The sequence below is a fragment of the Felis catus genome, chromosome A3 (assembly GCF_018350175.1).
Source record: "Felis catus isolate Fca126 chromosome A3, F.catus_Fca126_mat1.0, whole genome shotgun sequence".
NCBI classification, from domain to species: Eukaryota; Metazoa; Chordata; class Mammalia; order Carnivora; family Felidae; genus Felis; species Felis catus.
In genome coordinates, this window is record NC_058370.1 from 112,986,519 (window position 1) to 113,000,876 (window position 14,358).

The 14,358-nt window shown below is 39.4% G+C and overlaps 1 long non-coding RNA gene across 1 annotated transcript; it reads right to left on the reverse strand.

Moving 5' to 3' along the window:
• Positions 1-3,028: 3,028 nt before the first annotated feature.
• LOC123384558 lies at positions 3,029-13,385 on the reverse strand. The gene is made up of 2 exons (XR_006595834.1): positions 13,256-13,385; positions 3,029-7,013 (listed from the first exon to the last, which is right to left on the reverse strand). It is a non-coding gene; the product is annotated as an uncharacterized LOC123384558 (long non-coding RNA).
• Between the last annotated feature and the right edge of the window lie 973 nt (positions 13,386-14,358).

Sequence of the window (14,358 nt, forward strand, 5' to 3'; positions counted from 1 at the left end):
ATTAGGCAGTTTTAACTAAGATGGACTTTAACGCAAAGCATTTTTTAAAAGATAGGTTATAATGCAAACAACCGAAGAGGTGGCTTTAACTAGGCAAGGTCTGGCCAAGGTGGGGAAAGGCATCTGGGTACATGGCAAGCAAAGACGGGAGATGTGGGGTTGCCTGGGTTTTCACTGGTGTGAATGAACTTACCAAAGAATGATACTTCCAAGGAGAAAGCATACACCTCGTTGCTTAGTTAAGTGGTTTCCAGGAACCTGGAGCCCAGTTTCGTGGCATCTCTGCACAACCAGTGGAGAAAACGAAGCCTTCCAGGGAGCTGTCTGCTCTCAACAAGAATTGGGGGGTCTAATTGCTGCATCTCAACACTCCCATCTTTTTCTGTTCCTTTCACTCTACCCACACCTCCCTTCTTTCTCCAAACCTCCTCCTCTAGGACCATTCTGCCAATGGGAAGCAGAATACTAGCGTGCTTCTGGAGTCATCTGGCCATGATTCTTACCCTGGCACTCTCATTTACTGGCTCTGTGAAAAGTTACTTACCCTTCCTACGTCTCAACATTCTCATTAGTAAAAGTGATAATAATTGTACCAATATCTTACAGTTGTTTCAGGGAAGAGTGAGGTAATATTTGTGAGGCTCTCACAATAGCACCTGGAACATTTTAAGTGCTCAGTACATCAACTATCGGTATTCTGACATTTGGAATACAGACTAGCATTGGTTGTAGAAAATGGAAAAGGTATTTTTACATCAAAGGCTCATCTTTCTCTTGGCCATTCAAACAAGGAGCCTCATAGCTCAAAAGTCCAAACTTAGTGTATCACCAGCTTCATCATCTCAGATGGTTCACTCTGTGGCTACTGAAAGACTAAAAAGCAAGTCTGAACTTCATGCCTGTTAGAATAGGAGGCTGCACCCTCATCCATAAAACAAGCTGCTATCTTGAAAGCCAATCATGCATATTCAACACCCTCCCTCTCCACTGCTATTATTTTTTTCTGGCTTCCCTTCCCATAGCATTTTTATAGATAAAATATAATCCAATGAGATATCCTATCAATGAACTCTTTTATTTGCAAATTTCTCTAACAAGAAAGCTGGCCAGATGAATTCTCCACGCTATTCAAGAGAAATAACCCTTACCATAAATTTCTATTTTAGGAAGGCTTAGTGATGGCACCCTGTATAAATTTAGAACAATATCTCTTTGAGCTTTAGTTTCATATCTGTAAAAACGAATATGGGATTTTTTTTCTTTATTCAAATGCACTATTTGACAGTTTACTGAAAAGAGCTGCAAGCTTTGTTTTACATTTCTGCAAAATAATAATAATAAAAAAACCCATTTACTGATAGCTTTTATATGCTAGGCACTGTTCTAAACACATTGCCCAGATTATGTCATTAAGCCTCAAAACAGCACCTCGATATAGTTTCTATTATAACACCCATTGTACAGGATGAGGAGACTGAGGCTTTAGGATTTCCTAAAATCATACAAATAACAAGTGACAGAGCCAGGGAATCTGTTACTAGAACTTAGTACATCATATCATATATAGAAAGAGGGCAGTTAAGACTGATTTCAGGAACTTTACATGTAAGAATGAAGAAAAGCCATATGTTCCATAGTGTTTAAAGGTAGGAACATATTTAATAAGAAGCATAATGTTGAACCTTCTGATATCTAATTCCTTTATGAATTAAACACACATTTAAGGCTTATATTGTGCCAGACCTTGTTTTAAATATTAACACTGGATAGGGTGCCTAGATGGCTCAGTTGGTAGAGCATGTATGTAACTCTTGATCTCAGAGTCCTGAGTTCGAGGCCCATGAGGAGAGATTACTTAAATAAATAAATAAATTTTTAAATATTCACAATGACAAACAGGTGCTTGATATCATTAGCTATGAAAGAAATAAAAATTAAACCACAATGAAATAAACAAGGAACACCTACCACAATGGTGAAAGTGAAACAACAAACAATAACAAGGGTTGGCTATAACAAGGATGTGGGGCAACTGAAATTCTCATTCCTTGTAGAAATGTAAAATGCCACAACCTTTGGAAAACATGGTAGTTAATAAAATTAAACAGACAACTAGTCTATGACCTTGGAATATGACTTCTAAGTATGTATCTAAAAGATATTAATATACACATACAGATCCAACCAAAGACTTACATAAGAATATTTATAGCATACAGAAAGTCGTAAGTGTACAGACTGATAAATCTTCAAAAAGGTCTCAGAAATTCATGGGTTTTTTTTCCCTTCTGTCACCCCCAAAAAATTACCACATAAAAGTTACTGCTTGACTTCAAAGATGATAGATTAGTTTTAACTGTTTTTTATCTTTAAACAAATGGACTTACATGCTATGTAGTCTTTTGTGTCTTACTTTTGTTACTTAATTTTGTTGAGAGACTCATTGATATAGTTGTGTGTAACTATGGTTTGTATATTCTCATTTCTGTGCAGTATTCCAATGTATAGGTTCACATCCGGCCATTTTCCAGAATAACTATACACAGAGCTAATCCAGACCAGCTATCCAGCAGAGTCTGAGCTGGCACCGTATGAAGGGAACAGAAATGCTGTCATGTCAACTGCCCTTTAGGGTGAGAGCAATGGAGTCATAGCTCAAGTCCATCCCCCAGGTAATCAAACAGACCCACTCTCCAGACATTTCCTAGCCTCTGGAGCATACAGTAGAGACAGTATATTTGGCAACTGAAACACTGGCTCTCTGAACTGTGGAATAAGAGTCAGTGTGGTGGGAAAGGCCCAGAAGAAGCCTCTGAAACTGTCTCCATGCCCTGGCTCAACCCTCTGAGAGGTTCTTCCTAGTCATCACCCTTCTTAGCATCACCTGATAGTAAGACTGTGGCAGAGCCCCTCGTATTCTGAGAAGCTTTTTCAGTCAGCTTCCTGCCTATAGAAAATTCAGGATCCAAGATCATGAAGTGTGAGTCAGTCACAGGCTTCTCTGACCAGATTCCTTTGCCAGATTAACTTTCCTAAACAGGTCTTTCATATTCTGATTCTTCTCAGTTCTATGTCCCTAATTTTATTCTTATTCTTTTTTTTTTTTTTAAGACAGAGTTCTCAGAATCCTTACATTCCTTTGCTTTCTTAACCTAAAGACTCCCTCACATAAATAAACTGTGCACACCTTGTTTATAAGGTTTCTCTGGGGGCCCTCACATTTAATCTCTTTTCCTTGAGGCATTGAATGGATTTACTGGGCAGAACACATTTAGGTGGATGCTTACTCTGAAACATCTTCCTTCCTTCCATTGTTTTAACATCTAGAGAGCTTGACCCTTTACACAAGATTGAGTTTTAATTGGCTTTTATTCCCCAGAAGCCTTCTTAGTACCAGCTTTTTCTAGTTGGGGTTGTTGAAAAGCAATTGTCTCTTCCAAGAGGAAATCCCTGAATTTGAAGAGTTTTTCTACCCTTTTTCATTCCTGATTGCAAACTTAGAAATTCTTTTCTGAGTTCATCTCTTCTGAATAATACCTCACAAATGCAGCCTGTAGAAACCTACATAAGCTTCTAATATTGTTTTCCCATGCCGTTTGCTAGAACTAAATGTTATTAGCTATATGCCTGCCAAGTTATTGCAAGGAATCGTTTCATCAGCTGTGTTACCACTGCATGACATGGATCACCATGCTTCCAGCTCTCAGGCTCATTCATACCCTAGTAAGGTTAGAGAAATACTTATTCGTGACACTTTAGACTTTATTTGAGAGAAAAGCTACAATGGGCTCTTTGCCTGAAGGGGAGAGATTGAGCTCAACTCCAAACACATTAAGAACAGGTGGAGGTTTATAGCCTAAGAGCAGAATGGAGGTCAGTGGACAGAATATTACTAGGAGGAAATAGCAGGGGTAGGGAGATTCTGGGTAAACTGAAAGGATTTCTGAAGGCAGGCCACAGTGATATTGCGAGTGGGGAATAAAGAACTGAAAAGATATCAAGGGTAGGGGACGTGCTAAACTGACTCAGTAGGATTCTTGCTAAAACTGGTCTGAAGGGCAGGGCCTCTGGATAAGGACAGAGCCCAAGGTCAGGGCCTCGTCAAAGAGAGGACTCAGAGGAGCCTGACTGAAGTCTGGTCAAAGGAAAGAGTCTTTGTCAGTACTTTGCATCCTCTCCCCTCCCAAACTTCCAAAAAATATTACCAATTTGGTCTTCTTTTGCTTATATAAAATCACTCACTTTCAGCTAGATCATTTGCATTGGCTTTCAAACCTGCTCAAAATGTAAACAACAACAAACAAATCTTTCTTAAGTCCACATATCTTTCTAGCAACTTCTCTTCCTTTTGGCTTTACCCCTGAAACATCAAACGTCTCAATTTTCCTCTAGGCTCACCACCCTCACTTCTTCACCTCTCATTCACTCAGTAACATATTTCAATCTTACTTTAGCCCCCATTACTACACTGAACTAGCTCTTCCTGTTAAATTCATTGTGCATTTTCTGATCTTTATCCTATTAGACCTACCTGCAACATTTAGCATAGTTGTCCCCACCCTTCATCCTGAATCTAGTCCTAACATCCATTGTACAACACTCCTTTGATTGTCTTCCTCTCTGCTCTTGTCCTCATTTGAAGCTTCACCTCTTTTTATGTGCCAATAAATACTGGCACTTCTTGGGGCACCTAGGTGGCTCACCTGATTAAGCGTCCAACCCTTGAGTTTGGTTCAGGTCATGATCCCAGGGTTCAGGAGATCAAGCCCCACATTGGGCTCCTTGCTGAGGGTGGAGCCTGTCTATTCATCTCACTCTCTGCCCCTCCCTCTCTCTCTCTCTCAAAATAAATGAATAAACTTAAATAATATATATATTGCCATTTCTCAAGGTATCCTTTTCCTCTCTCACTATATTCTCTGTTTAGGTAATTGCATCCATACTTCACCTTCAAGTCCATTCTTTCAGAGGTAGCTCACAGAACTACATCTCCAATCCAGACCTCTCCACTCAACTTGACTCTTATCCAATTGCTTATTCAACAGCCCCATCTGAATGTCTCAAAGGAATGTTTCAGAATGTCTCCACATGTCCAAACGTCACCTCATGCTCTTGTTCCACAGATCTGGTCTTTTTTCATGGGGCCCTGTAGCAGGTAAAAGGCATCACCCTCCATTCAGTCACACAACAGTCATCCCAGAAGGTCATTCTTCATCGACAATATTGCTCAATTATCCTATCCAACTGATCTCAATGGATCATGTTGTTGTATAAGTTTGTCAATGGCAAAAAGTAGCCCATAAGAATCTTTATAAAAGGATTAAACTCAAACTTTGATTGTGATCTTATGGTATTTTTTTCATGTGAAGAAATCCATGTGTATGTCATGTGTTTTGCTTCCCCCCCAAATCTATTATTATATTGATAGAGTATCTTACAATACATTGTACCTCACAAAGAAGTATTTTTATATATGGGAAACACCCTGAATTTAAAAACAAGGATTGCATACAGGCCCCTATACTAAGAGAACAGCAACACCATATGGAATCTGACAGTAACCATCATTCAAACCTTCTCATCAATGGTTTAGTGAGGGGAATCACAGCCCCAGGAGGATGGCCTGGAGGGCCTGATGCCTGAGAGTAGGTGTGTAGAGTGAACTGCATTTTGCAGGCCACATGAGCACCCAGGCACCCTGGGATCCATTGTGGGTCTGGGACGTGCAGGAGTACACCCAGCCACCAGCAGAAACGTCTGGGGGACATACCTCCACGCCAAACTCCACCCCGCTTCCAAACAGATTTACTTACCCATAAGGCAGGATCTCACCAGAAGTCCTTAGCCGTGCCATCTATGGGAAGTCCGCTGATGATAGATACTTGGGAGGCCCACTGAGGTCCTGTGTATCTTTCCTGGTCATGGCCAGAAGGGGTCTGATGCAAATGACCTTCCCTGTGCCAGCTGCACATCAGGAGTGCAGCGCTGGGCACCGATAGCTCCAAGAAGATGGGTTGCTCTGCTGAGGTGCCCACCTGCTTGGGCAGGTGCTTGCAGGCTGCACTGCGCATGTGCAGGTGGCCCCACCGTGTGTGTCCAGGCTCCAAAAGATCCTTCTGCTGTTGGCAGTGGTGGAGGGAGAGTCACGGTCACAGGCAGGGACTTATGGGGGACACACTGGGCCACCAGGCTCCATATGCACAAAGTTGAGAATCAGGTACTGTGGGCTCAGGTGTCAGTTCATCATCACTCAGGCCTGGGACAGATCAGTTCACACAAACCAGGAACTCTTTTCCTAGGTATTTTGTGTAGGACACATAAGCTTGGTGAAAAATCACAGACTGCGAATCTCCCTTAAAAAATCCTCAGTCTTCAGACAGTCCTCAGTAAAATCCAGGTAGCAATCCATTCCTATGAATGTCAGAGTTCCTGACAAAACTCCTGGTGCAGATGTTGTTCCCTTACTACTGACATTGTCATCCACAGTTTTCCCATTTCCAGGATCACAATAGTAAAGTGAGTAAAGAAGAGAACAAACACCTTTTCTCTCATCTTGTCTTCAGGCCATTAAACAAGGCTTCCTTTTATCCAAGTGTCTGTAATACTCCTAAAATGTTTTGTTGTTTTTTAAAGATTTCTTACACTTCTCCTGTATCTCTCTTTTCCTGCATTTGGAATTAGGCTAGGTTTTCCTTTCAGCCAAATAAGAAGTTCAAGTTCACTTAACTATCATTGCCTTATGCTGAGAACCATTCCTCCTGGACAAGCCCTAGTCGGTGTCTCTGATTAAGTTTGTACCATCATGCTCTCTTAGGGTAAGTTTTTTTACCCAATCTAATTGAGCACCTGGATGTTGGCTTTTCACTGCTGAAGGATGCTGAAGGCAAGCTTTCAGTCTCAGGTGTTTGTTCATTGGGTCCCAAACATCTTCCCATTAGCCTCCTCAGATGTGTCTGAATCCTTAGTGGGTGGCCATCGCCTAGGCTCTTGTACTTGGAACCTCTTGTACTTATCTATAAAATAAGGATAGTTAAGCCATGGGGTGGAAATACTAAAGCTGAAAAAAACTGAGATGTCCTCATCTATTGTGTTTTAGACTGCTGCTCACAACCTGTTAGTAACATGAAAAATCAATTTAGTGGCTCTAATCAGCATTTGTTAAGAGTTTTTAAAACAAGCAAACCTGTGCACAGCACCTAGCAAGAAGTATGTCTTTATCATGAAACTGTTTCAGCTGTGTGCACACACCTGTGTATACTGGGTCATGATATAAATTTATTTTCTTACTAATCGACATAAGTCTTTGTAAATAAGATTAAGAGTTGGTCTAGATCAGTGGTTCTCACACTGCGGTCTCTACACAGCAGTGTCAACTATTATCTGGGAACTTATTAGAAATACAAATGTGAGGGGTGGGTGCTTGGTTGGCTCAGTCAAGCGACCAACTTCGGCTCAGGTCATGATCTCACAGTATGCAGGTTCGATCTCCGCATCAGACACTGTGCTGACAGCTCAGAGCCTGCAGTCTGAGTCGGATTCTGTGTCTCCCTCTCACTTTGCCCCTCCCCACTTGCACTCTCTCTCTCTCTGTCTTAGAAATAAATAAACATTAAAATAATTAATAATAATAATAAAAGGAAAGAAATACAAATGTAGGGGCCCCCTCCCAGACCCACTGAGTCAGAACCTTTTTGGGTAGGGTGTATATCAGGTAATTCTGATACACATAGAAGTTTGAAAATCATTGGGCTCTAGATAATTTAGCCTTTCTCAATCACAGAAGAGATCTGAGCCCTAGAGAAAATGATTTAGTGAGTCTTTTCTTATTTCTCCCAAATATGGTACATAGAAGGTATTCTAGATGCATAGGAGAAAAGCAAATTATTATATACACTGGATGCCTTAGGGCATTAGGGCTTATTTCTCTCTTGGAAGTGGTTGAAAAGGACTGGTCTAGAATAACGTGCCAAGATTCTCTACAGTTGTCAAATTTATGTGACTTTATCCAGATTTTCCAAAACATAAAGTAATCCAACACAAAAATTTAAATACAATAATTTCTGCTTAAAATATACTTTATTCTTATGTCTACTGTGTTTGTAAACCATGATCCCTTTGTGATAATAATGAAATTAACTCTTAACTATAGAGAACAAACTGATGGTTATCTGGGAGGAGGTAGGTGGGAAAATGGGTGAAATAGGTTATGGGGATTAAGGAGTGCACTTGTGTTGATGAGCGCCAGGTGATGCATGAAAGTGTTGAATTGCTATACTATACACCTGAAACTAATATGACACTGTATGTTAATTAACTGAAATTTAAGTTAAAACTTTAAAAAAGGAAATAAGTAGATAACTGTTGCTAAGTATTGGAAACTAAGATTGCCTGTTTGTTAATCTAATCATAATGGTCATATTGACAAGCTCTCCTTAGGACAGTGATTTACAGCCCTTATTCTGCATTAGCCCTATTTTCTTCACAGCACACCCCCAATCAGTATCTCTCATCACAATGCTGTGATTCTCCTGGGGACTCATGCCAGGAGGGAGGCTTGAAAAATCTCCTTGAAGACTCTAATCCTCCACACCATAGAGAATCACTACACTAGGATAAGAGACAAAGTTGCTAATAACAATCTAAATCAGCAGAGAACATATCATCCTACCAGAATAGCCTAGTTTTAAATAGGCATTGACTGAGTTCCAGGATGATACAAGAGCTCAGAGCATAATTCATCGTTGTATACTTATTTATTCCTGCAAAGAATCACTTTATTCTCTCAAAAGAAAGCAAAATCTGGTCATGAGAAAGGAAAAATTTTCTTGTCAATCAACTAATCAACATTTCTTTATGCCTATTGTGTATGTATCAACGTACTAAGCAGTATGTAGGACATGGATGGTTTTATAGCAACTGGGTAGAAAAGATCAGAACACGTTAAACAAGCAACATAAAAATATAACATTAGTATATGTTAAATTACGAAGGACTAATTATGAAACTATTTGAAGCGGTTTTTAAGAAAAATAGATTTCTAAATCCACCCTGCAATGTTGACCTAAAATGTGTCATAGGCAAGGCCCAGGAATCTGCACTTAAGTTAGTTATGATAGTCAATAGTTATGCTAGTCAATCAAGTGAGGCACCATCACCTTAGAAATTCACAGAGAAAAATTCATTTTAATTGGTGCAGTGAGGGAACACCTTCTTTGTGGTGCAGTGAAGCTGAGCTAAACCTTGAGGATCTGGTAGAACGTGAGCAACGTAGCAGAGAGAACAGAGGGGATCTCTGGGCACTGATCTAGAGCAGGAATGTTACCTGGGACAGAGCATTACGGAATCTTTGGAAAGTAGAGAATGCGTCCCTAAAGCAGGGAAGGCTTCCGCCAAACTGAGTCTTAAAGACTGAGCTGCCAGTCAGAGAATAAGGGGAAGGGGATTCCAGGCAAAGGACACCACCTGTACAGAGTACAGAGGAACAGAAGTGCAAGGGGTATTAAGTGAATAGAAGTTCCACGTGACTACCGACAAGAATCTAAATACTCCACTCCAAAATATGCCACTTTGGCATTCAGATTATTTTGAGCTGAAGGAATTTGGGACACAACAGATGCAGAAAGAAGTCTTCTCTAAACTTCCATTAGCTGACTAAAAACAAACTTCCGAGAAACTAGGCCTGCCGTAAACACCACCCCAAGAGTTTTATGGCCGTGAAGAAAGTTGGCACCAAGGTGGGACTGCACAAAAAAACCTTACTGAAACAACCCTTATCTTCCAGTAGTTTCCCCATATACTTATCTTCCCACAGTTTAACACCCTTAGAAGCTCAAATCCCTTCTCTGTGTTTAGTTGCTTCTCCACCATTTATCACCCATTGTTAAAATGGTACATAAACTTTCAAATCTAACTATCTTTTTGGGGTTTTCACTTCTTTTCTGCGAAGCACCATGAACATAAAAAAAATTTTAAAAAGTAACATCAATAAAAATGTGTATGTCTTTTTTCCTGCTAATCTGTGTTTATCAGTTTAATTTACAGGCCCCATTCATTAACTAAGAGGGTAGAGGAAACATTTTCCCTCCCGTATACTAGAATAGGCAGAGGAGGAAGGAGCAGAGGCCTATGAGAGGTAGGATAGGAGAAGTGATCAATAGCATTAAGAAGTAAAAGAATAAAATAATTGGAAATTACAAACTCACAGGAGGGCAAGTAAATTGCTGGGTGTACGTGTATATTATACAATGCCTGAGAGATAGGATCCAAAAACCATGGAGAACTGGTAGATTCACGTCCCATCTACAACGGGCAACCTTCTCAACAAAGCCAATCATTGCTTCGATGGGCAATATGAGCCCAGTGCTGCCAAGTTACCTGATATATGTTTTCTTCCTTTCTTTCTTTTTCTTTTTTTTCTTTTTCTTTCTTTTTTTTTTTTTTCCCTTGGAGAGAGGGCACAAGTGAGTGAGGGGCAGAGATGGAGAGGAAGGGAGAGGGAGAGGGGGAGAGAGAGACAGAGAGAGAGAGAAGTGGGGCTCACCTGAAGTGGAGTTTGTGCCCACCCAAAACAAGGCTTGTGCTCACCCAAAGCCAGGCTTGAGCTCACCTGAAGTGGGGCTTGAGCTCACCAATGCAGGACTTGAACTCACGAACCATGAGACCATGACCTGAGCCAAAGTCAGATGCTTAACCAACTAAGCCACCCAGTCACCCACCTGATTTATTTTTTCAAGAAAAGAGCGATCCAGATTGTTAGATAATATCTCCAAACTATTATATGACTCAAAAATATTGGGCAAAACAAAACAAAACAAAACATAACTCAGGCTGATATGGATACTAGTTTATTACCTCTGGGCTATAGTCCAAAAAAACTATTTACTGCACTCAGATGAGACCAGTATCTGTCTGGTTCACCATGTGCCTGATTTACAGGCTGGCAGGACAGGGCAAGTAGGCTGAAGTATCGTTGGAGAGACAACAGAAATCAAATTTGGAGCTTTTGTTCAGAAAGATCTGGTTATATCTTTATCTATATCCTCCATATATCTATATCTCTTCCTCAATTTAAACACAGACAACGTATTTTTCTCAAACTTTGTAACATTCTCTAAAAATTGCCTGACTATATACTAACATGGCCAGAAATGTATACTAACATGTACTATTCACAAACTGAAAATATACTAACACAGCCAGAGGCATGATTTGAAAACAAGCATTCTTTATTAGAGTATTTGAGAGATGCCTGGCTGGCTCAGTTGGTGGAGTATGTGACTCTTGATCTTGGGGTCATGAGTTTGAGCCCCATGTTGAATGTGGAGCCTACTTTAAAAAAATAAATAAAATATAAAAAATAAAAAAGTAAAAGTATTTGAGACCCTACAAGGTTAATCCTAGATGCTAATATTTTACTGTGAAAGCACTGTTTTACTGTGCAAGCTGACAAGGATTGTATTTAGTAGCATGTACAACTTACTTCGTAAGCAACATGAACAAATCTATGGTCTTTCTTATTTTCTCCTTGTTGCAAGGTTATTCTAAAGGCAAATTCATTAAAACTGGAAAATGCTGTTATTTCTCAAACTCTTCTCTTTGAGAAAGAAAAATTACTTATTTTAAGTGCCTGTTTAGTCAACTCTTAGAAACCATTCTTTGACAAATGACAAACCTTGTGTTCAAATTTGTACCTACTTCATTGCCATTATCCAAATTACCCTTGTATAGAGTAACTTTCTTAAGAATCTCAGCTGCATAAATTTTTAACGACTACATAATTCAAAACCTCCCTTATAATAATCTTTAAGATTATGACATAAAAAGATGTTCCTCTGAAAAACTGAAATCAGTTTTCATTTCAATTTTCCCCTCTGTATTTTTTTGTCACAAGTATTACATATGATTTCTATTTACTCTTTTCAAGATTTAGAAAGTCTGGTATTTAAGATCCTTCAAGATTTTTACTCTCCAGGAAAGACATTGTGGTACACACAATGAACCCGCCAAAGTTATCTGTGTTCTAATTCTCAGAATGTATTCATATGTCACTTTACATGCAAAAAGGGACTCTGTAGATGTGGTTAAATTAATAATTTTGAAATTGGGAGATTATTTTGGATTATCTGGGTCCTTCTAAGTGCAAGAAGGGGAGGAGACTAAGAGTCAGAGAAGTTGCCATGACATCAAGGAAGCAGAGATTGGGGTGATGTGATTACCGAAAAAGAAAAAGGTCATAAGCCAAGGTATGAGGGCAGCTCCTACGGGCTGAAAAGGGGAAGAAAACAGATTTTCCCCTAGATACTCCAGAAGGAATGCAGCTTTCCGGATTTTAGGCCTGCAATATCCCTTCTGGACATTCAACCTCCAGAACTGAAAGATAACTGATCTGTCTTATTTAAAGCCACTAAATTTGTGGTAACCTGTTACAGCAGCAACAGGAAACGAAAACTGACAGTAACTAGGCCTCTTCAGGGCTAGACACTAGGAGCGCTTTTAATTAGTATTTTACACTCTTTCTGGGTACAAGTCTAATCAAAGGTTACCAGCATTGGTAAATAGCCACCATGCCTCCTCACAAGAGCACCCACAACAAGTTATTATTCAACCTCTAGCTAAGTACCTTCTACACAGAAAACTCATCTCTCAAAGTTTGAGAAAACTCATTTTTCAAAGATACTTGATGGACTTCAGATACCTCTAAGTATTAGAAAATTCATTCTTGTACTGATCTGAGGCCAAAACCAGGGCTCCTTAACTCCTAGATTAGTGTTCTTTTCATTCTATTAAATTCAGCTTGAATAAGGTCTTTAGATACCCAGTTTAAAATACAAACAATTTCAAAATAAAATGCACAAGATTCCTAGTAAATCTTATAGAAGTTATGACAACATTTACTTTTTTGTTTTGGGAGAAGGCCTAAGTGCGAGACGGGGAGGGTCAGAGAGGAAGAGAGAGAATCTTAAGCAGGCTCCATGCCTATCATGGAGCCTGTCTTGGGACTCGATTTCACAACCATGAGATCATGAACTGAGCCAAAATCAAGCGTTGTTCACTTAACCAACTGAGCTACCCAGGCACCCTGACAATATTTACTTTTTCAAGCATTGTTTTTATTGCAGCAAAGTTCATTATAAAATTATTTTTATAAACTATGCTGGCTACTCTCCATTTAAATTAATGATTTGCATTAGAGAAAAGAAGAAATTCAGGGGAGTCATCATTTGCTCACTCACTAATATTATGTGCTACAACTTACATCAAGCAGTGAGTCAAAAATGAAACCCTTTGGTGCCTGGGTGGCTCAGCGGGTCAAGCTTCCAACTCTTAATCTCAGGGTCCTGAATTCAAGCCCTGCCTTGGGCTCAGCGCTTGGCATGAAGACTACCTAAGGAAAAAAAAAAAAAAAAAAAAAAGAATGAAACCCTTTCTATTCCCCAATTGATTTTGCATTAAACATTACTTTTAGTTAGCACCTTGAACAACCCTACAAGAACAAATAAGTATTCCATTTTCATTATAATTAGGTAACTATGTACAACACATAGATGCTTAAACAAATTCTACTAGCTAGATGTTCCTATTTTTTCATATCCTATATATGTCCTTATTTAGTCAAATAAGAAGAAATATGAATTCAGATATGACTCAGCATCAAAATCCTTACTGGCCTTACTATTTTTAAGGATCATTAAGCTACTGAGTCTTAGTGTCATCGGTAAAACGGGTGTAATACTTACACAACCTTATAATGATTGCATAAAATAATATGGATCAAGGGAGTAATACCATGTCAAACATACCAAAGGCACATAATAAATGTTCATTCCTTCCCCCACTCCAGATGATGCAAAATAAGGGGAAGAGGGGCAACTGGGTAAAGATGGGGCATGTATCCATTAGACACAAAAATGTTGAGAACTACAAAACAAAATTTGCTGGCAGTGTGGAAACTCTTTAAAGACCTATACAATTCAACATTATACCAATACATGTTTAAGTGTAATTTTCTAAATATGCCGTCACTTTGAGAACAATTTTCTCATTTATCAGTAACTTCTACGTACATGCCCAATCAATAACTGCCGAAGAATCATAACCCATAGTGAACTGAATGTCACACGGAGCCAAATGTCAAAAACAATGATATTACAACAAAAAAGTTTATTCGCTGTTTAAATTGCGTGGATTTAAATATATACTATTCTATTTGATACGGAGTGAAGCCCTTTCACCGCACCCCCACCGCCTCCTTAAAATAAGGCGCCTGGGAATAAAAACTCTGGAAAGGGCTTAAGAAATCAGGTAGAGAACGCAACAGGGGGAATGAAACAACTTTGTGAATTCCTCCCTGTCAAGGGA